We start from the raw sequence: 26,835 nt of genomic DNA, 5'->3' as shown, positions 1-26,835 counted from the left end.
TTTACTCACCTGTAACATGGGAATAATACCTGCTGTTTAGTGTTATATGACAATTAATTCCACAAACAGTTTTGAGTGCTTACTAAGGCCCAAGTTATCATGTTAAATTTGAGGGGAGAAGTGCAAAGACATAATCCTTGCCCCATCCCCAATCTGCATTCTAGTAAGGAAGGTAGAAATAGGACCATATAACTACACCATGGTCTGATACATATAGCAGTGGATGAAGTAAATTAATAATTTGCTTGGAAGTTTAAGGAAGATTTATTTTTCTCCTACTAAGGAGAAAAGAATCTGCTATGAAGAAGTGAGACAAGGCGGGCTGCTGCAGGTTCCCCTCCTCTAGAGAGCTGTCAGAGACATTTTCTGCAAAAGCCAGTGGAACTCATACCTCATACCTGAAGGAATTATACCTAATCCTACAATAGTAAGTCATATTAATAACCTTGACTGATTATGAAAAGGTCAAATAGTGTTTAAGAGTCAGGAAAGTATAGAGTATATTTTAGAGAGTTCTCTCTCTTTTTTTTTTTTCTCATTTTTTAAAACTTTATTTTGTATTGGGGTATAGCCAGTTAACAATGTTGTGATTGTTTCAGGTCAACAGTGAACAGTAAAGGGACTCAGCCAAACATACTCATGTGTGCATTCTCCCCTCAAATTGCCTCCTATCCAGGCTGCCATGTAACCTTGAACAGAGTTCCATGTGCTATACTGTATGTCCTTGTTGGTTATCCATTTTAAATATAGCAGTGAGTACATGTCCATCCCAAACTCCCTATATCTTTATTTTTTAAGTATTTATTTGACTGCACCAAGTTTTCTATCTCAAAATATTAAAAGTATTTATTTTTAATTTTTTAGAGAATGTTTGGTGTATTTCCCTTCCTCTACCCCTAGTTTGAGAATGTGAACTTCTTTTTAGCTTGATATCCCTGGGGCTGCCTCAGTTCTGGGCACAAGGCAGGTGCTTAGGAAATGTTAGCTGGATGAGTGAATGAAGCAAAGAAGAAATGAAGATTTTAAGGTGTGTGCTAGTTCTAAGTTGTGTTTGACTCTTTGCAACCCCGTGGACTGTTGCCCACCAGGCTCCTCTGTCCATTGAATTCTCCAGGCAAGAATACTGCAGTGGGTTGCCATTCCCTTCTCCAGGGGATCTTTCCCACCCAGAGATAGAATCTGGGTCTCCTGTGTAGCATTCCAGGCAGATTATTTACCATCTGAGCCTCCAGGGATGAGTGAATGAAGCAAAGAATAAGTGAAGGCTTTAGGGTAGCTAACTGAAAAGTTTGGGTAATCTACTAGATAGTGAGGTAGAAAGAATAGCAAACTAGGAGTGGATAGGTCTGGGAGCTGATTTTGGCTGTGCCGGTTTTTAGCTATAGATATTGCAAGTCATTTGCTTGCAGTGAACCACATGGTTTAATCAGATGTAAAAAGGGATGCTTGTTGCTTTCTCACAGGTTGATTATGTAGGTTAGACATAATAATGTTTTAATTATGTAGAAGCGAGTAAAACTTTGTGGTGGTTTAGTCGCTAAGTTGTGACCCCATGGACTATAGCCTGCCAGGCTCCTCTGTCCATAGGATTCTCCAGGCAAGAATACTGGAGTAGGTTGCCATTTCCTTCTCCAGGGGATCTTCCTGACCCAGGAATTGAACCTTGCAGGCAGAATCTTTACCAACTCAGGTACAAGAGAAGCCCAACAAAAACTTTAGGGGAAAATAACATCAAACTTTTACCATACATCTCTTATTAGCAGGTTAAGAAAATTTTCTGTAGGTCTTTTAATCAGCATTCTTTTGATTAACTCCGCAAACAATTTCCCTTGTGGGTCAGCTGGGAAAAAATCTGCCTGCAATATGGGGAGAGCTGGGTTCGATTCCTGGGTTGGGAAGATCCCCTGGAGAAGGGAAAGGCTACCCACTCCAGTATTCTGGCCTAGATAATCCCCCAGACTGTATAGTCCATGGGGTTACAAAGAGTCAGACCCGTCTGAGTGACTTTCACTCACTCCAAATAACTGAAAGTCTCCATTCCCTCTGTAAAATATTCTGATGATGCGTACACCACAGTGACAGTTCAGAGTTACTATACCTATACCTGCTACAACCGATTGAGTTGTAAGGTTGTCAATTGTGCTGATTACTATGTCTATTTATTCTTTTATTCAACATAAACTTACTGATCATCTTCTCTGTGCTAGATATTGTTTTAAGTCCTGGAGATATGGCAGTAACCAATGTTTATTGCATTCTGGTTGTATTTGGTTTTGTAGTTATGTAATTTACTTAAATATTTCATCAACTGACTAATGAAAAGTAAGTGTGAAAGGAGAATTGGTGACTTATATGAAAATTAAAAGTTATAGCGGACATCTGTCCTTTATGACTACGCAAGATCTTGAAAATTTCTCTTTAAGTCTAAAATTTCCATTTCCCTTGTCACCTAGGATTTATCAATCTGATGCCCCTGTAACTGAAGGACATGGGATTGGGACATGGGACATCTGTTTTGTATTGTGGTTTTAGAGTTGAGTTGGCTGCGGTGGCAGATTCCTTAGGAAATCATTTCTGTGATGTAATTCCAGAAAGTTTAGTTTGAGCCTACTTCTTCATCTCCTCCCTCCCCAAATTCTGTATGTTTCCAAATATTTATTTATAAATTAATTTTCTTAGTGAATCAGCCATAATGAATCCTGTTGCTTGCAACAAAAAACCCCAACCATCATAAGCCCTCTGAAAATACTTTAAAGTTCCCAAACAAGCACAAAAATTTTCAAGTTGGTTGTGGGAAAAATTATGGTACAAAATTGAAGGGACACTAAATAGCATTAGAAAGAGTTCACACTAAGATTGTTTCACAACTTTTCATATTAGTTTTGGCTCCACTTGAAAAAAATAAAAACTAAAGTGGAAACCAGCACTGTGGCATATTGGGTGGTGCACATAACATGATGGGACTCCAGTCAGAAGACTCAAAAGCAAGAACTTGACTCATCAGGAGATGGAATATGTATGCACAGTTGAAACCGATTGGTGTTGTTTCAGGGGCTCTGAAGAGCTCCGGTATCAGAGTTTTTTATGTCTCAACACAGGGAAGAATTCAGCAAGATCAAAGTGATAGATAGGTGAGAAGTGATTTGTTAGAATAGACTGCTTGTGAGGTTTACAATAAAGAATCCGCCTGCCAGTGCAGGAGACCCTGGTTCAATCCGTGGGTTGGGAGGATCCTCTGGAGAAGGGAATGGCAACCCACTCCTGTATTCTTGCCTGGAGAATCCTATGGACAGAGGAGCCTGGCAGGCTATCATCCATGGGGTTGCAAAGAGTCGGACATGGCTGAGCGACTAACACCTTCAGGTGAGTAATGCAGTGTCTGGAGAACTTACTGGGCTGCAGTTTTATAATCAAAGGAAAAGTGGGGAGGGGGGAAAGAGTTTTCTTGTCTTTCTTGAGTAGACATCATGCTTCCATCATCAGCTTCTCCTCTGGCTTGAGCAAGGGAGTTTTCTTGTTCCTACAATGTTCAAGCTAGATCCACAGGTTGTTGTTTTCATGTGTGCAGAGAGTGTGTACTAACTTACTGAGCTCACTGGGCAGGATGTGGGTCTCATGTTACCATTGTTTTATTGTTTGGCACATGTCTTGTGCTTCTGCCGCAAGGTTTTGTTGCTAAGCAAGCCTGCTTGGTTTTGTGGTTAAGCCATCCTGCTTTCTTGAGTAATCACTAATTTACAGGGGTCTCCTATGTTTTTTCTACTTATAATCCCTAGTGGGATCAACTATTTAATCACCTACTTTGTCCCTTCACTCTGTTCCTATCACATTGATACATTTTTATTTGAAATAAAATATTTAAATTATTTTTTATGATTTTCAACTTTAATCATTTTGATTAGCCAAGCTTGTGTCAGCCCTGCCTTCTGTCAGTTGAAGAGACTTTCCTATACCACCTGTTTGAGGCCTCTGAGCTTGGAAGGCTGTCCAAGGAGGAGCCTCCTCCTCACCACTTCTCTGGGCCTCTTCCTCTCAATGGTTCTGGCGGTTTGGCTCACCTGTCTCTGTGAGCAAAGTCCTTTTAAACTCAAAGATGCCTTTTCAGGCCTGGTATGTCTGATAGCACCAAGCAAGGCCTCTCTGGTTGGAGTCTGAGAGAGCAGTTACTGTGAATTCAGATTACCTGTAGCCGGGGTGTCATTGTGCATTGTAGCCACAGCTGTCTGGTGTCATAGCTAAGGCCAGTAGCCATGATTATGGTCAACACTCACTGTCCTCTAACACTTACATGAATTTCCTATTTCCTCACATCTTGTCCTTCTGTTGTTCTTTCCTCTCCTCTCTCTGCCCTTCTCTCCTTTCCCCTTTTCTCCCTCTCTTCCATATTTCCCCTTAATACCTCCTCACCCACCTCCCTCCTTGCATCCAGTCTCTCTAGCCCTCCACCTCTCTGTTTACATACTTCTTTTTCCAGGCCAACAAGACTGAGATCCTGGTAAGATATGAAACAACTTCCCTTCATGGAGTACAAAGGTGCAATTTCTCCTGTGATCCTAGCTAAATGGTGTTTCTGGCTGCCCTGCATTGAAGGGCAGCAACCAATGCATCCTTTCTTCATTCAGAACACTTAGGTGATTGCAGTCCCACCTGTACGACCCCAAGAACTTTGCAGAAGACTACATGTCCTGCTTCTGAGATAGTAACACTGTCTTTATGCAGTCTTTTATGGTATCACAGAAAAAAGATTTAATATAGGACATTTTTAAACAAGACATCAACTTTTGATATGAGAAAATAAAAATACTGTTGATGAGTTTCTAGGCACTCAGGCCTAGTTTTAATATGTCAGTTTTAATTTGATTTTTAAAACATTAGTATAGAAACTGAATGTCATAAGCCTTTAAAATATGCAAATCATTTGAAATTCTAGAAAACAGCTAATATTTTAGGCAAAATAAAATAATGACTAAGTTGTACCTTTTTAAAGTAATTTATTACTCATTTAACCAAGCTACCAATAGTACAGGCACCAGACTGGCACTCAGTGAACATTTATTTACTAATGTAGATCATCTCTGAGATAGTGAAATTTAGCTTTTCTGGCTAGTGTTAAAATTACCCAACCTATTTTGAAAATTGAACTATAGCCATAACATACCTGAAAGGCATGCCAGAGACACTGAATGCATGCCATCTCCTTTCTAAATATATACATATATTTAGCACTCTTTATGCATTTTAACAGCCTCCAATTTTATCTAATTCCCTACATATTTTCATCAAATATTTCTTAAGCTCTGCTATGTGCTAGATCTTGGAGATGAGAGAAATCTAAGATAAAACTGGATTCTGTTTTGGAGAAGCTTCTAATTTTATTGGGAAGATTGAATGTGTTTATAAGAGATGAATAAAATGCACAGTTCAAGTGAGTGCCACAGAGGTGTGAAAAAGCAAGATTTCCTGAAGAAAGTGGGTGTTGATGGAGGCCCTGGGCTGGGCTTAGAGGGAGGTGAAAAGTTCAAGTACTAAAATAAAAGCTTGAAAACCAGTACCACAGTCAATGAAAAGACATTAAGAATTTTTAAGCCCATCCACTGAGTAGTAACATACAAAGATGCACCTCCCAGCCCTGCTACCAAAAGGTGGCCAGCCAGTGGCCCTTTTCCATTCTCTTAAGTCTTTACAACCTACACTTGACTATTGTTACCAATGGACTTGGCATTTCAAGGCAGCTGATAATCCAAAAGTCAGTCATATTTGGTTTTATATTATGCTGCCTCATCACATCAGTGGCAGATTAACCTTCGGAATTGTGTTTTGCTTAGTCTAATGTTGAACTTAATTTGCATTCCTTGAGCATACAATGGCTGGACGCAGGGGAGGAACTGGAGGGTAAGAAATGAAGGGGGAAGGGTTGTTACCATCAACTGTGGTAGGGTCAACTGACCATGGTCAGTTTACAGGTAGTGGTAGTCTGCTCAAAATAATGTAAGTGGCACCCTACGAATTTCAGGAGTATAAGGTTTTTATCTCTTACCTCTGTCCTGCATATGCTTATTTCTGGTGGTTTCTTATCCCATGGAAGCAAACATTTAATAATATCACTGGTCAGAGGAAACCTCAGGCAGTGTTGTCTTGTGAGTAAATATTTATCTTTATACAGTGTGAATAATGACCTCATTCTAGACTATTAGTAGGTATGAGGTAAAACCACAGAGGCATTCTCTGAGGGATTTTTTTGAATAGGTGTTACCCTCTTATGTTCTTACTTTAAGTGTATGTCTATCAGTATAGCTATAGGTTATATAAAAAGATATTATAAGAGGAAAGAATTTCCTTTTTTCTGTTGTCAACCATGACACAATTCCCATGGCCCCACAGACAAATAACCACTGTTCTTGTGTGTCCTCCTCCTTCTAAACAAGTACTCATAGGAAGTCTTTTTGTTCAGGGTGGGGAAGCTTCTTAGTGATGTCAGCAGCCTTGCGCTTCTTTGATGGTTGTCTAGAAGGGAAGTTTCTGGAACTCTTGGAACTCCAATCTGACCTGAGTTTTGGAGAACTGCTGGCCTTAAAATCAGTACAAAACAAGTCAACAAGTTACATCTGTTTACAGGGTTTTATGTCATAGAAGCTACAGATTACAGAATTGAGGGACCTATGAACTTACATGATAAAATTACCTTTTTCTTCTTTTCTAACCTCTGTCTGAAATTAAATGTTTTCTTTAATTTTGAGTTTGTTTTGTGGCTCAGCTGGTAAAGAATTTGCCTGCAATGCACGAGACCTGGGTTCGATCCCTGGGTTGGGAAGATCCCCTGGAGAAGGGAAAGGCTACCCACTCTGGTATTCTGGCCTGGAGAATTCCATGGACTGTGTAGTCCATGGGGTCACAAAGAGTCGGACATGACTGAGTGACTTTCAATTTTCAGTTTTTAAATTTTGAATATGGGGGAAACTACAGCAGAATTGGCAGGATGTGTGATTTTGTCACTGAAGAAATCACAGGTATAGCCATGTCATATTACAGACATTGTAAATATTCCACATCATCTGCACTTACCATTATGTTGAAATTATGAATTTATTAGACTCCCCTGGTAGTGTTCTAAATTTCATAGCCAGGATTTGTCTTAATTAGGTGTGGTAAGACACATGGTGGAGTAGGAAATGGCAACCTACTCCAGTATTCTTGCATGGAGAATCCCATGGACAGAGGAGCCTGGCTGGCTACAGTCCATGGGGTTACAAAGACTTGGATGCAACTGAAGTGATTTAGCATGCACAGACGCATGCACGCACAAGACACATAGACATGGAAATAATCATATAGAAATAAACTGATACTCACAGATCTCTAGAAATAGAAGGTATGCCATACCACTCAGGGCCACATGAGGAAAGAGTTGGATTGATAAGGAGGCAGAAGGGAAGAAGGGAAGAGCATGGCCCAGAGCATTTATTGAGGTTTTCAAGTAAAGGAATGAGTGAGGCTGTTACCAAATCAGGTCCAGTGCTTGCCACTCAAAAATCAATATGAAAGACAGACAAACAGACACAAATATTGGTAGAAAGGAAAGTCACTTTTAATCAGAACACTGGCAATCTGGAGAGATGGTCTACTCAGTGTTCCCCAAACACCACCTCTGAAGATTCTGCTCAGCCATACATGTTTTAAAGGGAAAAGGGGAAATAATTTCAGTTTAATCTCTGGGGGTCAGAGTCATGGCCCTTCCCACTGTGGGCAGGCTTGTCAGCTCCTAGTGATCTTTCTTCAGATGCTCTATTGTGCATACAACTTTCTTGAGATTACAGAAGGGGAAGCTGGGGTTGAGATCTGGTAATCTGTTAATTATTCTTCATTTCTACTTCTCGATCTATGAAAAAACCAACAGATTAGGCAGGGTATTGTGTGATCCAAAGATTGGAAAAATATGCTAGGGCCAGAGATGAGTAGAGGGGTGGGGTGGGGGTGCCTGGTTTCAGGTTAATGACAAGACAAAGAGGCTTCCTACAGAGAGCTCTTTCCTGCCAGAAGCTGCTGACAGGGCAGCATAGGTATGCTGAATGAGTTTTGGGATTTGACAGCTTGAATAATTCCATCAGACTCTGGGTTCCTAGTTACCCTGTACCTGGCCTTGAAGTGATTTTTGATATGGGGCAATATTGGCTGGGGGTGTGAAAATTTGTTCAAGCAAATAGTTGTAGTGTGGGCTCTAGATGGTTGGCTTGTATATCAAAGTTGAGCATGCGGGCAAGTCTTTGCTATCTTTAGGAACTGGCTAACCCTGGGAGGGGCAGTCCCTCTAAGTTGAAAGCTCCAAATGTCTGAGTATCAAAAATACAGAAATAAAAAATACTCACAGATATTTATATATTGTGTTAATAATGAAGCACAGGTACTACATAATTCCAGTTGTGCTTTTAAAAATATTTTAATTACTAATTTTCAATCTAGTTAGATTTCTTTGTAATCCTGTGTATTTTATTTCCTTATTTATGAAATTTACTGTTCTGAGAAGGACTGTGGTCTTCACTGGGCTACCAAATGGTCCATGGTCAAAGATATGAAGCTCTGAAGAGAGATTCAGTTTCTTGCCTTCTTTACTTAACTCTCCTGCATTTTCCATCTGTCTTTCTTGTGGATCGAAGTTTGGCCAAACTTAGCACCAGAATCGGAGAAGGCAATGGCACCCCACTCCAGTACTCTTGCCTGGAAAATCCCATGGATGGAGGAGCCTGGTGGGCTGCAGTCCATGGGGTCGCTAAGAGTCGGACATGACTGAGCGACTTCGTTTTCACTTTTCACTTTCATGCATTGGAGAAGGAAATGGCAACCCACTCCAGTGTTCTTGCCTGGAGAATCCCAGGGATGGGGGAGCCTGGTGGGCTGCCATCTATCGGGTCGCACAGAGTTGGACACGACTAAAGCGACTTAGCAGCAGCAACAGCAGCACCAGAATAAATACTATAAGAGATACTGCCCTAGCCCCACTACAAGCATCCACATATTCACCCGTTCTTACACTTGACCTTTCTACACCTGACCTTTTGCTGAATGGAGGAGATATTCATTATGACTATAACTTATTGAACGTTCACACATGCCTCACGCAATTCTATATATTTTTAAGGTTTTGTCTCATTTGATCCTCATACCTTTTCTATGCAATAGATGCCATTATTATCCCCCTCATTTTACAGGTGGGGAGACTGAGGCATGGAGGGCTTATAACCTGCTTAGTGTCACTGAGTGGTGGCAAAGCAGTACTGCGGTTGGGCAGTGTGGCTCCAGGCCCCGCTTCTTCAACAGTGCTACTACGTATTCACTATGCTTGAGCTATAAGATTAGGACCTGTTTTCTGAGTATGTGTACCAGAAAGAATGCATTTTCTCTTACCAAGACTTCAAGTGATTAACTGTCTAAACTTACAAAAGCTTAGAAGCCAATCTGAGTACCAACGTCAGTTCAGTTCACTTCAGTTTCTCAGTGTCTGACTCTTTGTGACCCCATGGACTGCAGCACTCCCGGCCTCCCTGTCCATCACCCACTCCCAGAGTTTACTCAAACTCATGTCCATTGAGTCGGTGATGCCATCCAGTCACCTCTTCTGTCATCCCCTTCTCCTCCCACCTTCAAACTTTCCCAGCATCAGGGTCTTTTCAAATAATTTAGTTCTTTGTATCAGATGGCCAAAGTATTGGAGCTTCTGCTTCAGCATCAGTCCTTCCAATGAATATTCAGGACTGATTTCCTTTAGGATGGACTGGTTGGATCTCCTTGCAGTCCAGGGGACTCTCAAGAGTCTTCTCCAACACCACAGTTCAAACGCATCAATTCTTTGGCACTCAGCTTTCTTTATAGTCCATCTCTCACATCCATACATGACCACTGTAAATACCATAGCTTTGACTTGACAGACATTTGTTGGTAAAGTAATTACTCTGCTTTTCAATATGCTATCCAGGTTGGTCATAACTTTCCTTCCAAGGAGTAAGCGTCTTTTAATTTCATGGCTGCAGTCACCATCTGCAGTGATTTTGGAGCCCCCCAAAATAAACTCTGTCACTGTTTCCACTGTTTCACCATCTATTTGCCATGAAGTGATGGGACCAGATGCCATGATCTTCGTTTTCTGAATGTTGAGCTTTAAGCCAACTTTTTCACTCTCTTCTTTCAGTTTCATCAAGAGGCTCTTTAGTTCTTCGCTTTCTGCCATAAGGGCAGTGTCATCTGCATATCTGAGGTTATTGATATTTCTCCTGACAATCTTGATTCCAGCTTGTGCTCTATCCAGCCCAGCGTTTCTCATGATGTACTCTGCATATAAGTTAAACAAGAAGGGTGACAATATACAGCCTTGACGTACTCCTTTTCCTATTTGGAACCAGTCTGTTGTTCCATGTCCAGTTCTAACTGTTGCTTCCTGACCTGCATTCAGATTTCTCAAGAGGCAGGTCAGGTGGTCTGGTATTCCCATCTCTTGAAGGATTTTCCACAGTTTGTTGTGATCCACACAGTCAAATGCTTTGGCATAATCAATAAAGCAGAAATAGATGTTTATCTGGAACTCTCTTGGTTTTTTTGATAATCCAATGGATGTTGGCAATTTGTTCTCCAGTTCCTATGCCTTTTCTAAAACCAGCTTGAACATCTAGAAGTTCACAGTTCATGTATTGCTGAAGCCTGGCTTGGAGAATTTTGAGCATTACTTTATTAGTGTGTGTGTTGAGTGCAAATGTGCAATAGTTTGAGCATTCTTTGGCTTTGCCTTTCTTTGGGATTGGAATGAAAACTGACCTTTTCCAGTCTTGTGGCCACTGCTGAGTTTTCCAAATTTGCTGGCATATTGAGTTGGAGCACTTTCACAGCATCATCTTTTAAGATTTGAAATAGCTCAACTTGAATTCCATCACCTCCACTAGCTTTGTTCATAGTGATGCTTCCTAAGGCCCACTTGACTTCACATTCCAGGATGTCTGGCTCTAGGTGAGTGATCACACCATCATGGTTATCTGGGTCATGAAGATCTTTTTTGTATAGTTCTTCTGTGTATTCTTGCCACCTCTTAATATCTTCTGCTTCTGTTAGGTCCATACCATTTCTGTCCTTTATTGAGCCTATCTTTGCATGAAGTATTCCCTTGGTATCTCTAATTTTCTTGAAGAGATCTCTAGTCTTTCCCATTCTGTTGTTTTCCCCTATTTCTTTGCACTGATCACTGAGGAAGGCTTTCTTATCTCTCCTTGCTATTCTTTGGAAATCTGCATTCAAATGGTTATATCTTTCCTTTTCTCCTTTGCTTTTCACTTCTCTTCTTTCCACAGCTATTTGTAAGGCCTTCTCAGACAGCCGTTTTGCTTTTTTGTATTTCTTTTTCTTGGGGATGTTCTTGATCCCTGTCTCCTGTACCATATGAAACCTGGGAATACTTGATTTTTGGGTCCAGAAAGCTCTATGATAAATATCCAAGTGATTTAGGGGGAAAAAAAATCTAGAAATGAATTCAACATGTGATTAAACTATTTTTATCAAAAAATCGGCAGGTTAAATTCATGCAAGTGGTAACCTCTTTGAAACTTACCTTTGGTAAAGGGCCATAAAAATCTCAAAGTAACTGAGTCATACCAAAGGCTTGTTTCTGGTTTCTCTGCCAGAGCTATGATTACTACTGGATTTTTTTGCTGTTGATACCATAAAAAAGAAACCTAGATCAGGTTAGACTTCTTGCTTCCTCACCGTCTTGCCTTTTACAATACTGGTATGTGTAAATCAGGTGTTCACAAAGAAGGGAGTGGCCATATCTTCTTCTTTCAGGTTCAGCTACATGACCATATCTTCCTTCAAGTTCAACTACATGGCCATATCTTCCTTCAGATTCAGCTACATGGCCATATCTTGCTTCAGGTTCAGCTACATGAGACTGAAACCCAAAATAATAGTGCATTAAATACAAGAGAGTCTTATTTTCTCTTGTCATCCTAGAGAGGTTTTAGAAGGACATCTTCATTATGATTGAAGCATCACTAGGGCAGCATACACTAAGCTCAATTGGCTTGTGAGACAAATAAATCTCCTGGACACTATATCTGCAAGCCCAAATATATAGTGTGATGATAGCACATATCACAAGGTGTTAAAGTGTTTGCCCTCCCAGATGACGCCTCATGTTAATAGGGTCTTACGAATACAAGCACTGAACTCAGAGACCTGCCTCCAGGGGTGGTGACTTTGGATACTATGTGTCAGTGGGAGGTTTGGGGATTGCAGAGCTTTGGGGGTTAACCTTCAGATTATACCACATAAGCAACTGCATAGTCTTTCTGAATATAAAGCTGTTTTTGTATATTTAGTTACAACAGAAACTATACTAAAACAAGCCTCATTTTGGTAAGCCTGGGCTATTAAGTTTTATTAAAGTACATTTTATAAAATATTGTTTTAAAAAGGAAATGCATATGTGTCTTTGAAAGTTTTTGCAATCTTGCAAATGTATCATGCATTCATTTGAGTCACTGGTTCATTTTCCCTACTTTTCTGATTTGCAAAGAAATAATTTTATTGATTTTTTTCCAGCAGGTGGAAATCATAACAGCATCATGCACGCAGGAAGCAGTTGCTAAGCAACCATTTTCAGTGTGTTAAAAAAAGTCCAAACAAACCTTTCTTTCAAATGTCTGTAGCATGTGAAAAATTAGATAACTCTCCATCCAACTTTAAACGAACTCATACAACTTATAAAAATTACATCATTCTTTTCTGTTTCCTACTCTCATAACTTTCATCAACAATGCCACAATCTTCAAAGATGTAGTTTTAGATCTGGGTCAAGCTAACCGTGGAACATAGCAAATACAGTTAGAATTCCTGTTCCACTCTCAATTATGGCTTTACCAATCTGACATTCATTGACATGAGGATTCTTGTAATTTATTTTTGATGTCCTTTGAGTTAAAATTATGTTAGCTCAAGCCTTGGGTGCTCCCGGAAAGTGAATCCTTGTGGGCACTGGATTGTAATTAAACGTCAACACTAGCTCCCTCACTTCCCAAAATAAGTGACCTGGTATAAAAGAAGTATTTTCAGGAATTTGGAAATACTCCTCTTCCCAGCACTAAGAGCAATGACATCACTGGGGGTATTTACATACATAGTTATTAAACCTGCTGTTGTGTAAAGACTGGAGGATGGTTTCATAGAAGTATAGGGTACTTTAATGCCAAGGGAGAGTTGAATGGCTCCATCTGGCCAGTATAGTTGATTTCAAGATCCACCAAATCTCAAAACTCTTCCTGGAGGAAAGAAGGAAGAATATTTTGGCATCTGAGATGTGCTCCCCCAACATGGCTTCCTAGAGGTCATTGGGAGTGACCCCTGGCAGCTGAAGCCGATCCGGGGGCTAAGGGGCATGTGTCTGATATGAGTGGAAGTGTTAGGGGTGATGGAAACTTACCTCTAACTATGTTGTTGTTGTTAAGTCGCTAACTTATATCTGACTTTTTGCAAACCCATGGACTGTAGCCCACCAGGCTTCTCTGTACATGGGATTTCCCAGGCAAGAATACAGGAGTGGGTCACAATTTCTTCTACAAGGGATCTTTCTGACCCAGGGATTGAACTCACATCTCCTGCATTGGCAGGCAGGTTCTTTACCACTGAGCCACCAGGGAAAAATTCTGTAGGAAGGGAGCTCAGTATTTGCTAGTCTGGCTGGTGGTCTTGCACATACAGCCTGCTTCTGATCAGACTGGGAAGTGGCAGACTCTGCCTTTAAACCCTGTTTATTTCCTCTGCTGTGTCCCCTTCTCAAGTATCTTCACCTGACATGGTAGCTACCTAAAACCCTAGCACAGCTGTCTCTTGCCTTCAAAACATATGAATCCACTGGATTCAGCTAGTGAGGAATTCTCATATCTCTATAGCTCTTTTTGAGTTTCACATTCCCTGTCTCATTTGCTTTCCAAGGTAGCTGTAGCAACAAGCCAAGGCAGAATGCTTTATTTATATTTTCCAGTAAGGAAAACCACCTGCTTGGAGCTGAAATTGGAACCCAGGACTTCCTACTTCAACTTTAGGGCTTTTGCCACAAGTTTTAATTCACAGTTTCACTAATATGCCTCATTTTGGGCTCTGCTAGGGGCTTCCCTGGTGGCTCAGATGGTAAAGAACCCACTTACAATGTGGGAGATGCAGGTTCAATCCCTGGGTTGGGAAGATCTCCTGGAAAAAAGAATGACAACCCACTCCAGAATTCTTGCCTGGGAAATCCCATGGACAGAGGAGCCTGGCGGGCTACAGTCTGTGTGGTCACAGAGAGTCTGACACGACTGAGTGACTAACACTTCCATTTCACAGGGCTCTGCTAAGTGCGTGATTAGTGAATGAGTGAGCGAGTGATAGTCACTCAGTCATGTCCGACTCTCTACGACCCCCATGGCCTGTAGCCCACCAGACTCCTCTGTCCATGGGATTTCCCAGGCAAGAATGCTGGAGCGGGTTGCCATTTCCTTCTCCAAAGTGCATGATTAATGTATAAGTAAAAATAAATCAAGTTCCCATATTAGCATAAAGTGCTGTTCTCTGCAGGCAACATTTGACTCTCAATCCTGGAATATAATGCCATACTTTAAAATAACAAAAAGGTGAGGATTTAAGGTGTCATGACTTGTTTCTTAAGATGGAAGATGGTATTTCCAGGCATAATTCTTAAATTAATTAATTCATAAGTCAATACTAATTGAGTTACTACCATGTGACAGGCCCTGGCATTACAACTGAAAACAGACAGACATGATCCCTGCTCTCCTGGGTCTCTCATGGGTCTCACATCCCAGGCAGCTCATTTGTATTCACAAAAATAGATACATGTTGTCTATATCTCAAGCTACTTCTGATGTGAAGGCCCAGGCAATATTATTGGATCCTGGCCATGACAGAGGAAGAAGAGAAGGACAAGAGATAAAATTTAACTACACAGGATTCCAAACTATTTTTGACTTACTATTCTTTTCAGAGAAGTTTCTCCTCACCTAGAAGGACTGGAGTGGGCAAGAAGAGTCAGAAGGTGAGTGGATACTGGCAGTAAAATCCTTCATAGAGACAGAAAACGGGCCTTTTATTTTTTTCATTCTGGGCATGTGCAAAGCCTCAGAAAGGTGGATGGATGCAGAGCATAGCTAAAGCGTGCTGAAGCTGTTGAGGGGACTGGCCGTGAGACGAGCCAGTCCTGCTTTGAGGCCCGTGTATAGACATAATCTGCTGTTTTTGGATCTTTGTTTCACTTATTACCTTTCATTGTGTCCTGTGAGCTTGAGTGGGGAGGCCCCAGACAGAAGGAATAGAGTGACAGTGAAGTTGAGGAAGTTTCTTGAAATTCTAAAATAGGGACCTGTGGAGAGCAGAGACTCCTACAGTACAGTCCTCCCATAGGATACACACTGTGCAAAATTACTGGTGATCAGTGGTTTTAAAACTTTCTCTCAGTTATACTTGTCATGTAAATGTTTACATTAAAAACGAAGTGGATTATAATTGTGGTTCCTCCTCTCCTATAACCACTGCTATGAAGCAATCTTATAAATAGTTTCATTGGTCATAGGTGATTTAGATACCAGTTTTGCAAAATCACTGTATTTGGAGCAGGAATGTAAGTAACTGACTTTTTCACTGCCTTTATGTGTATTCATTATTTCATCCATGAAATTAGTAATAGACCACTCTGCCTGTCTACTTAGGCTTCCCTTGCGGCTCAGCTGGTAAAGAATCTGCTTGCAATATGGGAGACCTGGGTTCAATCCCTGGGTTGGGAAGGTCCCCTGGAGAAGGGAAAGACTACCCACTCCAGTATTCTGGCCTGTCTACTTTCCATTCTTGCATGAAACAGTTGATTTTTAACACTGAAGATGGGTACTGTTGTAACTAGTAGTTTGATTTGTCTTCTCATAATTATTGACCACAATATTTATTGTGGAATATTCCACAACATTTATTCTCATTGGTTACTACTTTTTAAACAAAACATTTTGAAGTTATCATTAAAAACAAGTAAGACAAAAACCAAAAGCCACCCCCCAAACTTAATTTAACAGAGACAACAGATCCAAATAGCTGAGGTTACTCTTGTGTGGGATTTGGTCTCATTGCTAGACCCAGCACACTCTCCCAGTGATCCTGATGAGGATGATGGTGACTATGGCTTAGTGTCTGCCACTTATTTTAGCACATACTCCTGTCACATGTTGCAAGGACAATGTGACACTACACTGATCTCTTTCCATGCATTATCTCACTGAACCCTCTGAGTCCTCATCTCTCCTAAAGGAGATGCTTTTGGTATTCCTTTTCTTTAGTTGAGCAAACTAAGCCTCAGATGGCTGAATACCTTGTCAAAAAGCATATAATTTGAAAATAAAGGTTGCAGGTGAGCTTCAATGATGCCAAAGCCCACATTCTTAATTACACCACAGCTCTAGCCAGTTGCCAGAATAAACATAAGGAATAAAGAATAAAGAGGGGCACTTGAGAGCCTTGGTGCCTTGCCTCATTCCCTCTCAGGATTCCTGACTCCAACTTAGATCACTTGGGCCCAGTTGTATTCTTTGGACTGGAAGGTTATTTGGGGGTCAGATTCTGGGGGTGTGTAGAGGAAGTACTGAAAGAGGAAGGGAAGAGGCCCAAGGATTTTAGCCATCATCAAATGTCCTTCCTGGGTGGGATAGGGAGGATAGGATATGAAAACCCTAGCCTGTTTGTGACCATCTAGTGTCAGGCCACCACATCTCAGCAACTCACTATTCCAGGTCAATAATTATAAGTAGATTGTTCCCCACCCATTTCTAGAACTGACCTACTGGATATACTTTAGAGACTCAGTCCTAGACGGAAGGATAGTTTCTCTCAGCAAGTGGTTTGTAAACTTTCTTGATACCCAAATACCTTTAGTATTATACACCATGACCCTCTTCCTTGGGAAAGATGCACAGCACACCTGCATACAACTTGTTATTCACAATGTTAGGCATGCAGAGACCACTTTTAGCCCATCCACACTTCCACTGAAGTGTGAAGAAGCCCAGGTTAGGAAGTCATAGTAGGTTCAATGTCATAGATGAAATGTTAGTATTTTTTTTAAGATTACACAATAAGTTAGACAAATAAAGAAGGAAAGAAAGAAAAAAGGGGAAGGAGGAAAGAGGAAGGAAGAAAGGGAGGAAGGAAAGAAGGGAAAAGAAAGGAAAAAGAAAAATAGAAATAAAGAAGGGAAGAAAGAGAAAGAAGAAATCAAGTAACATGATGCCTCTTTTTTTCCAGCTAGAATGGTCACTTATCTACATAACTTTTGAGGGTTGTCTAATTGGACTGGTTCTAATGACTAGGGACACATTCAATTTTAGCCAGTTGGCTATTCTGAAATAAGACCACAGCCAATGAGCTCTTAATGAGCATATCTTTCATGCTTTTTAATGTGCTAAGCAAAAATTTGGTAAGTAACAAGAAGATCTTCAGAGGATGAAAGCTGGGCATCCCTTGTGACTCTCGGCCTAATGTTCTCTCACTCTTCCAGGTCCTGGCTCTTTCTCTTGCCTTTCCTGTTTGAGCTTGACGGTACTGGTCTGAGTCAGAGATTGCCCTAGTTGGGGTGAGATGCCGTGGCTGTCCTGGGAAGTGAGGCCAGGTTGTGAACCTCAGCTCCTCAGACGTCCTGTGAGAAGTGGCAGCCTGTCCCCACAGCCTCTGCTGTGGATTCCTCATCAGCGTTCTCTCAGAGCCCAAGTTAAAAAAAAAAGAGCAGTGAAAGTGAAGTCATCCGTCACTTTAGTACCATCTAATATTAGATTTCCATTCCCAGTTAATTAAGGTGCAATGTTTTCCTTAGTCATTCTGCTAGGCATGATTGTATTTAAATAACTTTTCTGGTCTCTCCTTATGCTTGTGGAAAGTTTTCTTCCTCCTTTGTAAGTTAGTCATTAGTAATTGGCCAATTCTTTAAATTTTTTTCTATATCAGAATATTCAAACTTCATCTATGTTTAAAGTCATTATCCTTGGAAACCAGTAGGTAAACAAATATGGGTCATGATTAGTCTCACTAGTAATTAAAGAAATATGATAAAACCAGCAATGAGGTACCTTTTAGCACTCCCCTCACCATGAAATTAACCAACATCTCTGTCTGTCTAAATCTGTATCTACCTGCCCGTATCCTTGTATCTATGTACTTTTTAGTATGTGTACATACATGATTGTTTTGTATATATGTATTTCTAGGAGTAACTGATTGATTTAATATATCATAGTACTTCCCAAAATGGAGTAGTTATTTAAAATGATGGCTGTGAAAGCTGACATTATGGAAGAGTATATGATTTAAATCTAAATTAAAAATGTGTAAATGCTATGATTCCAACTGTGAATATATATGATATACATTAGAGACTGGATATGTGTGTGTATGTGAAATCCAAAGGGAAATCAATCCTGAATATTCACTGGAAAGACTGATGCTGGAGCTGAAATTCCAATACTTCGGCCACCTGATGCGAAGACCTGACTCATTGGAAAAGACCCTCATGCTGAGAAAGATTGAGGGCAGGTGGAGAAGGGGGTGGCAGAGGATGAGATGGTTGGCATCACCTACTCAGTGAACATGAGTTTGAGCAAACTCCAGGAGACAGTGAAGGACAGGGAAGCCTGGCTTGCTGCAGTCCATGGGGTCTCAGAGAGTCAGGCACGACTTAGTGACTGAACTGCAACAACAACATGTGTGTGTGTGGCTGTGTAGGCATTTGTGCACCAGCAACACTGGACGCTGTCTTATCCAAACAGACCATTAGACAAGTGGTTAATGTCTGTGAACTTCATCTAGGGTGCTTGTTCACCACAAATTCCTGGACCCCATCCCAAGAATTCTAGAGTGGAGCCTGAAAATATGTATGTCTAACAAGTTTCCAGGTGATGCTGTTGTAGATTCAAGAATCACAGGGTCAGTTAGCATTGCTTGAAGCTAATAATTCTGGGTCCTGGCTGCACATCACTCGAGGGGACCTTGTAAAAAATACAAATGCCTTTGTTTCACTCCAGACAAATCAGAACCCCTGGAACTGTGTCTCAGGGCCTAACAGATTTTTAGAAGTTCTACAAGTGATTATTATGTGCAGCGAAAGTTGAGGGTCACTGATTTTAGACCAGTGGTTCTCAGTCTTAGGGTGTATTATAATCACTTGGAGGGCTTGTTAGCATGGTTTGTTAAGCCCCACTCCCAACGTTTCTGGTTCAGTAGGTCTCTGGCCAGAGAACTTGCATTTCTAACGAGTTCCCTGGTTATGCTGATGCTGCTGGTCCAGGAACCAACCACTGAAAGATCCTGCTTTCAAGATTAGACTCTGATGTTCTGTGCTGGCTGACTGAACTGCAACACTTCCACTGGTTGTCACTGCAAATTGCAACATTTTTGGAAAACGTTGTAGCAATATATATTAAGAATCATAAACACCTTTATGCCTATTGGTCTGGTAATTCACTTTGGGGAATTTATTCTGAGAAAATAGACTAGATATGGAAAATAGCTATAAGCTTGACGTTCACAGAACTGATTTTTATAATTGTCAAATATTATTCAGCTAAAATTGTCCAAGAGTAGGTGATTGGTTTAATAAGTGATGGCACATCCCCATAATGACATCCCCATAGTCATTAAAAATGAGAGCTGTGAAAGTTGGCAACATGGAAAAGTGTTATGATTTAAATCCTCATGAAAATGTATAAATGCTATTATTGCAACCATGAAAAAGTACACATAGGAAGAAAATACCAGAAGGAAATAAACCAAAACAATAAATGTCATGTCAGGATGATGGGATTTTTTTTCCTTTCATTTCCAAATTTTCTATGACTGTGTTTATCAGTTTTATAACTATAATTATAATTATACTACATATAATATACATACATTTTACATCAGATTACTCATTACCACTTCTTTCATGATAATGGAGTTTTATCTCGGTTTGAAGTAAAATTTAAAAGAATTCTGCATTTGCCTGCAGATCCTAATTGCAACTTTTCCCAAGTAACAGTGCTTGCTCTCTCTGCTATAGCTCCTGTTCAGATACTTTCTGAGTGATGTTAATTACCTCAGAGGTGACAGAGAAAGAGCTTAAGGTTCCTATTAGGCAGAGCACAGCCAAAGAAAGAGGCAGAAGGCCTGTTGATGTTTCGTTTTCATGATGAATGATAAAGCATTCAAATGAAACTGATCTCTCTTCACTATGCATGCAATATCTTAAGGATTTGTAAGAAGCTCCAAATATATTCTTTGGTTCTGTGCTGGTTCATCAGAGATGTTGAGAGTTATTTTCCTACATCATCATGTAAGATGATACAAAACAGATCAAATCCCCAGATCAAATCCCACAACTGGGAATATTATTTCAGGAGATTGCTCACTATAATTAAAATAAATTTAAGACTTAGATGGCCAGAGGCAATCTTGCTTTGCAGACCTTATTAAGACTAGATTACTTGTCATAAACACCCATGCCATCCTTAGGATCAGACTGTGGGCAACCCTTAGGATGGCATACAGAATTTTGAAACAGGAAAAAAATGAATAAATTCTGCATTTGGTCTTTAAGTGTTCCTTCACGCTAACTTCTTTTTTTTTTTTAATTATACTAGCCATTTTTTATAGTTTCTTTTCTTAACCCAATGTTCAGAAATGACATGTCCTTGGAACTCAAGATGATTTTTATATCTTTAGTTTTCTGTATTTTTGGAGGGTATATTTTCTACTATTAGTATTTAGATTTGTAAACAAAATTTACCAATTGGTTTGTTCTCTTTGGTTCCTTTTATTCCACCCTTATCTTCCAAGATAATTTCTTTTCTTGCTGAAGTACATCTCTTATTTCAAAGATCTGTGGGTAAGAATTCACTCTTATGTACCCCAAAATGTCATGACTTCCACACTTTCTAATTAAGGTGAAGAATTCTAGATTTTCCCACCAAACATTGGAGATAGTCTGTGTTAACTTTTGCATCTCTTGTTGCTAATGAGTTTGCTGCCAAGTGATTATTACTCCTCTGGGCAGTCTTTTCCTTCCATACCGTTTTCCCCTTGATATTGTGTCATTTCAGTATAGCATGCATGGATGTAAATTTAATGTTATATTTTCTGCTTGTGTATCATGTTTTATTTTTATTCTAATGACTCATATTTTTCTCCAGTTCTGGAAACCACTTAGCAGTTTTCTTCCAAAAATTCTATTAGGCATATCTTGAAACTTTTGAATAAATCCTTCATATGTGTCAATTTATTCATCCCTTTATATTTCTTTGCTGTATTGTCTGAAATTTCACCAGTTCTAACTTCTAATTCAATTATGATTTCATTACATTTCTCTTTTAATCTACTTGTCTCTGAGTATAAAAAATTATAATAACTATATTTTCATTTATTAAATTTCTAATTGCTCTTTAAAAAAAACTTTCAGTGCTAGATTTATATTCTTTTGTTTTTATATTCATAAGCTCCTGGTCTTATTTTATGATTATTATCTTCTCTTTAAAGATTTTTAACAACAAAATAATTTTATGATTGTTCAAATATTTATCTTTTCTTGAATATAAAGTCACATTTGATTATAGTTTTTAATAATGCTGTGTAGTTAAAGTAGCTCCAACAATTTTTTACTTAAAAAAGGAAATATTTCCAATGTACATATAAGCACAGATTAGAACAAACACCTATTATTTCTACCCCAGAAAAAAACACAAAAATTTATTATAAATATTTCAGATCATTTTAGAGTAATAATCATTATGTTGTTGTTTTTCAGTTGCTCAGTCATGTCCACCTCTTTGCGACCCCATGGACTACCACCAACCAGGATTCCCTGTCTTTCACCATCTCCCAGAGCTTGCTCAAACTCATGTCCATTAAGTCAATAATGACATCCAACCATCTCATCCTCTGGTGTCCCCTTCTCCTGCCTTCAATCTTCCCCAGCATAAGGGTCTTTTCCAGTGAGTCAGCTCTTCGCATCAGGTGGCCAAAGTATTGGAGCTTCAAGTTCAGCATCAATCCTTCCAATGAATATTCAGGACTATTTCCTTTAAACTGACTGGTTGGATCTCATTGCTGTCTAAGGGACTCAAGAGTCTTCTCCAATACCACAGTTCAAAAGCATCAATTTTTCAGTGCTCAGCCTTCTTTATGGTCCAACTCTCACATTCATATGTGATTAATGGAAAAACATAGCTTTGCCTATATGAATTTTTGTTGGCAAAGTAATGTCCCTACTGTTTAATATGCCTTCTAGGTTTGTCATTGCTTTTCTTCCAAGGCTGTAGTCACAATCTGAAGTGATTTCGGAGCCCCCCAAAATAAAGTCTCTCACTGTTTCCATTGTTTCCCCATCTATTTGCCAGGAAGTGATGGGACTGGATGCCATGATCTCCATTTTTTGAATGCTGAGTTTTAAGCCAATTTTTTCACTCTTTTCTTTCACCTTCATCAAGAGGCTCTTTAGTTTCTTTTAGATTTTTGCCATAAGGGTGCATATCTAAAATTGTTGATATTTCTCACAGTAATCTTGATTCCAGCTTGAGCTTCATCCAGTCCAGCATTTCTCATGATGTACTCTGTGTATAAGTTAAATAAGCAGGGTGACAATATGCAACCTTGATATACTCCTTTCCTAATTTTGAACCAGTCCATTGTTCCATGTCTGGTTGTAACTAGTGCTTCTTGACCTGCATACAGATTTCTCTGGAGGCAGGTAAGATGGTCTGGTATTCCCATCTCTTGAAGAATTTTCCAGTTTGTTGTGATCCACACAAAGGCTTTGGCATAGTCAATAAAGCAGAATTAGATGTTTTTCTGGAACTCTCTTGCTTTTTCTGTGATCCAATGGATGTTGGCAATGTGATCTCTGGTTCCTCTGCCTTTTCTAAAACCAGCTTGAACATCTGGAAGTCACGTTTCACGTATTCCTGAAGCCTGGCTTGGAGAATTTTGAGCATTACTTTACTAGCATGTGAGATGAATGCAACTGTGCAGTAGTTTGAGCATTCTTTGGCATTGCCTTTCTTTGGGATTGGAATGAAAACTGACCTTTTCCAGTCCTGTGGCCACTGCTGAGTTTTCCAAAAGTGCTGGCATATTGGGTACAGCACTTTAGCAGCAGCATCTATTAGGATTTGAAATAGCTCAGCTTGAATTCCATCACCTCCACTAGCTTTGTTCATAAGTGATGCTTCCTAAGGCCCACTTGACTTTGCATTCCGGGATGTCTGGCTCTAGGTGAGTGATCACACCATCGTGGTTATCTGGGTCATGAAGATATTTTTTGTATAGTTCTTCTGTGTATTCTTGCCACCTCTTCTTAATATCTTCTGCTTCTGTTAGGTCCATGCCATTTCTGTCCTTTATTGTGCCCATCTTTGCATGAAATGTTCCCTTGGCATCTCTAATTTTCTGGAGACGATTTCTAGTTTTTACCATTCTATTGTTTTCCTCTATTTCTTTGCATTGTTCACTTAGGAAAGCCTTCTCATCTCTGCTTGCTATTCTTTGGAACTCTGAATTCAAATGGGTATATCTTTCCTTTTCTTCTTTGTCTTTCACTTCTCTTCTTTTCTCAGCTATTTGTAAGGCCTCCTTAGACAACCATTCTGCCTTTTTGCATTTCTTTTTCTTGGGGATTGTATTGATCACTGCCTCCTGTACAATGTTACAAAACTCCTTCCATATTTCTTCAGGCAGTCTGTTTAGCAGATCTAATCCCTTGAATCGATTTGACACTTCTATTGTATAATCGTAAGGGATTTGATTTAGGTCATACCTGAATGGCCTGGTGGTTTTCCCTAGTTTCTTCAATTTAAGTCTGAATTGCAATAAGGAATTCATGATCTGAGCCACAGTCAGCTCCCAGTCTTGTTTTCGCTGACTGTATAGAGCTTCTCTTTGGGTGTAAAGAATATAATCAATCTGATGTTGGTATTGACCATCAATCTACAATAATTATTATAGATGCTTAAAATATATTTTTAATATATTATGAAAATATATGTTTTATTTATCCTTTCTTTCTCTTGCCTTATAAAGGCAGGACACCTCTATCCTAAAGTTGTGGGTTGTATTACTTATCCGTACTAATCCATATTTGTGCCCATATATTATGCAATAATATATTTATGATAATATTTATTTGATATCTCAAAATCACAGCAAAGTATATTGTGTTATTTTTAAAATGTCCGTTTTTAAATATTAGCCATTAAAAAAATTATGTATTTATTTATTTTGGTCACACTGAGCAGTATGTGGGATATTTATTTCTTGATCAAGGATTGAACCTTGCCTCCTGCATTGGAAGTTCTGCATCTTAACCACTGGACCACCAGGGAATTCCCCTGATTAGCCATGTTTTTAAAATCTGTGTTGATGCACATAGGGCACACATTTTTGTACATGTCTCACCATGTACATGTTTGGAAATCTTTCACGAGAAGATTCTCATAGTAAAATAGCTGGACCATTGACTGGGCTCATCACCAACTTTGTTCAATAGTGCCACGTTACTATCAAGTGGTTGTACCAATTCATACTCACATCCACCAGCCATCTATGAAAATTTCCATTTCTTCATATTGTTATTGATAATTCTATTGCTGATTTTACTTTTTAAATCAACTTTATTGAGAAACAATTTATATATAATCACTTCAGTTCAGTCGCTCAGTTGTGTCTGACCCTTTGTGACCCCATGAACCATAGCACACCAGGCCTCTCTGTCCATCACCAACTCCCAGAGTCCACCCAAACCCATGTCCGTTGAGTTGGTGATGCCATCCAACCATCTCATCCTCTGTCATCCCCTTCTCCTCCTGCCCTCAATCTTTCCCAGCATCAGGGTCTTTTCAAATGAGTCAGCTCTTTTCATCAGGTGGCCAAAGTATTGGGGTTTCAGCTTCAACATCAGTCCTACAAATGAACACCCAGGACTCATCTCCTTTAGGATGGACTGGTTGGATCTCCTTGCAGTCCAAGGGACTCTCAAGAATCTTCTCCAACACCGCAGTTCAAAAGCATCAATTCTTCAGTGCTCATCTTTCTTTATAGTCCAACTCTCACATCCATACATGACCACTGGAAAAACCATAACCTTGACTAGGCGTACTTTTGTTGACAAAGTAATGTCTCTGCTTTTTAATATGCTGTCTAGGTTGGTCATAGCTTTCCTTCCAAGGAGTAAGTGTCTTTTAATTTCATGGCTGCAATCACAATCTGCAGTGATTTTGGAGCCCAGAAAAATAAAGTCAGCTACTGTTTCAACTGTTTCGCCATCTATTTGCCATGAAGTGATGGGACCAGATGCCATAATAAAATTCACTAATTTTAACTTACAATTCAATGAACAGTAAGAAGTGTATACAGTCTACCACATTTAAGATAAAGAAGATTTCTATCATCCCAGAAGTACATTCTTACTCCTTTTTGATCAATTCCTTTTCCAACCCTGGCCCCTAACAACCACTGGTCTTATTTCAATTATCATTGTAGTTGTTGTTCAGTCACTAAAGTGAAATGTTAGTCACTTAGTCATGTCCAACTCTGTGACCTGATGGACTGTAGCCTGCCAGGCTCCCCTGTCCATTGGATTCTTCAGGCACTAATACTGTAGTGGATTGTTATTCCCTTCTTCAGGGAATCTTCCCAACCCAGGAATCAAACCCATGTTTCCTGCATTGTAGGCAGATTCTTTACTGTCTGAGCTACTGGGGAAGCCCTCAGTCATTAAGTCATGTCTGATTCCTTGTGACCCCATGGAGTGCAGCATGCAAGGCTTCCCTGTCCTTCACTATCTCCCTGAGTTTGCTCAAATTCATGTCCACTGAGTTAGTGATACTATCTAAACATCTCATCCTCTGCTGCCTCTTCTCCTTTTGCCTTCAGTCTTTCCCAGCATGAGGGTCTTCCCCAGTGAGTTGTCACTTCACATCAGGTGGCCAAAGTATTTGCTTAGTTTTCCTTTTTCTAGAATTTTGCTTAGCATAATGTGCTTGAAATTTATCCAGTTTATTGCATGTTATACAATATTGTATAATCCAAGCTTATGTGCCTGTACAGTGAGGCTAAGCAAAGCAAAACATCAGAGCAGAGAAAAGGCCAAGCAAGAACAGGTGGCTTGTGCTCAAAAGACCTGAACCCCACCATGGTTCTCAAGGAAGAGTTTTTAAACAAAATATTTGGGGTGAGGACTTCAGGGTATGCAATTTTCTACTGACTGACTGGTAGTGAGGTAGCACGGTGGTGCTCCAGGAATCTTGGGCTCAGCCTGAAGTTACCATCTGCCACCTGGGTGAGGGTTTTAGATCCTGTGGAGCTCAAAGATATAATGTTATGCATATCCCTTGGGCAGGAACTAGGAGTCTATTGTCACTGTGCTATTATTTCTTGAGAGCTCCTTTTTTATTTATGTATTCCTTCACTTCCCTAATTAGTAACTGTTTGAATCTGCCCTTTAGAACTCAGGGAAGGTCTAGGAGGCTGAAGCCTTTTTCCTACAAATAAGAAGTGAGAGCACAGAAGGGTTTTTGTACCTAGGAGGGCCCCACAGAGTCCTGTTCAGTTTCAATAGTGTCTGTTTTTTTTTTTTGCTAAGTAATATTCCCTATGGATTTTCCTCATATTGATGGCATGTTGATGGAAATTTGGGTTGGTTCTAGTTTGGGGCTACTATAAATAGAGCTACTTTTCACCTACAAGTTTTTGTGTGGATGGGGCTAATACCTAGTATTAGAATTTCTGAGTTGTAGGTACGTATTTAACTAT

This window comes from Bubalus kerabau, chromosome 2 (assembly GCF_029407905.1).
Source record: "Bubalus kerabau isolate K-KA32 ecotype Philippines breed swamp buffalo chromosome 2, PCC_UOA_SB_1v2, whole genome shotgun sequence".
NCBI classification, from domain to species: domain Eukaryota; kingdom Metazoa; phylum Chordata; class Mammalia; order Artiodactyla; family Bovidae; genus Bubalus; species Bubalus kerabau.
Note: the sequence above shows the minus strand (reverse complement) of the source record.